Consider the following 1,534-nt stretch of genomic DNA (forward strand, 5'->3'; position numbering starts at 1 on the left):
TCATCCCACTACGATGCTTCTCAGCCAACACGTATTGCTATACCTGGTATGGCTAGGCCGCCTTTGCCTATATACAACGACGTAAATTCTAAGGGTAGTTAGCATTATCCAGAATCCCGTCTAGGGCACACCGTATCTTCCTCCTGGACTTTAGGCAACCTGGAGAAAGCCCACGAGTTCACGTCGAGCTTATTGATTGCACGTGGAGGGATTTACCTGACTATTAAGCCGGCTGCTTTGGCTGCAGTCGCGAGAGCTTCGGCTGTTTTAAAACTTTTAAGGAACAATGCATCAGGGATAGGGACGGCAAAGTTAGTGGAAAAATGAGTAATTTCAAAATTGAGGGATAGGATGAAAATTGATGAAAATGTAGGGAAAAATAGTGGATTAAGGAATTTTGAAAAAAAAAAAAAGAAAAAAAAAATTCGAAGTCATTGACTATGATATAAAAGTGGTGTAGGTGGGGCTCCGATCGTTAGCTGAGAGAAGAAGAGAAGGTAAGATAGTGTCTTTACCGGTATGGATAGTCATCAGTGAATCGTGCTCTATCATCGTAGTCATCATCATTACGGTATCTGGCATCATCAGGATCCGCAATTCTCTGCGTTCTACCTTCCAGACTATCTAGTGCCGGTAATAGTCCAGCGGGTTTGGTATATGCCATTTTGAATTTCGCAGCCTCTCAAATTCTCTTGTAATCTCGTAGGTCGTATACTGGGTGTAAAAGAAGTGTTGGTTGCACGTTGGGACGTAGTACGAAGAGAAATAATTTTTTGAAAAAAATATTGATACGCTCACCCCTCAGAATATTTTATCGTGGATTATTGAAATTTTTCATGAAAATTTAAATCATTTTGTACACTCTGTATATACTGACACTCGCACGTGAGGTTACGTGGTCTGTATATCAAACTGCAGCTGGTATCGACCTATGACCCCGTCGTCACATTACCATCTCAGGCTCGAAATCTCTTGGCGAACAAGGGCACTGGTAGATATCAGGAGCGTAACTGATGTTGCGTGTACCCCACGTGTATTTCTTGTACGTCATTATCGGCTGATTACGAGAAAAAAGTTTGGCGGTGGTGTGTTAAAAAGAAATGAAGACAATTTTTCTTTGCAACAAATTGTCAGAAGAGCAACAATGAAAAAATTCGGAACTAACGTTAATAAAATTTCTAAAAAAAAAAAAAATTGTGACCTAAATAAAAATACGAGTATCCAAGATCGTGAAGAAAATAAATAAAGATAAATAGCAAAAAAAGAGAAAGAGTTTATGTAAGGAATTAGAATTTTTTGAAACGCTAATAAAAAGGGGTACGGATAAAAATTGAAGATACGCCCCTGCTGTATTTCTACTCGGCGAAAGAAGTGGAAGGTCGAGATCAAGAGTGGATTTGGTCGTGCGAGAACTTTTTTACGGAACAAGGAACAACTAAGAAGCAACACAGTCGGCAATGGCGTCGTACCAACATTACATAAATTTCATCGCGTGTTCGTTCGTGACACTCTCCCCCCCCCCCCCCCCGCCCCC

At 40.7% G+C, this 1,534-nt stretch overlaps 1 protein-coding gene across 3 annotated transcripts in view; it reads right to left on the reverse strand.

Annotated features, from left to right (window-relative positions):
- LOC107265120 (sestrin homolog) overlaps positions 1 to 1,534 on the reverse strand; it is a 124,566-nt gene that overhangs the window by 106,330 nt on the left and 16,702 nt on the right. The gene's annotated exons all lie outside the window — the stretch shown is intronic.

Source organism: Cephus cinctus, unplaced genomic scaffold, assembly GCF_000341935.2.
Source record: "Cephus cinctus unplaced genomic scaffold, Ccin1 Ccin1_scaffold0215, whole genome shotgun sequence".
In the NCBI taxonomy this organism is placed as follows: domain Eukaryota; kingdom Metazoa; phylum Arthropoda; class Insecta; order Hymenoptera; family Cephidae; genus Cephus; species Cephus cinctus.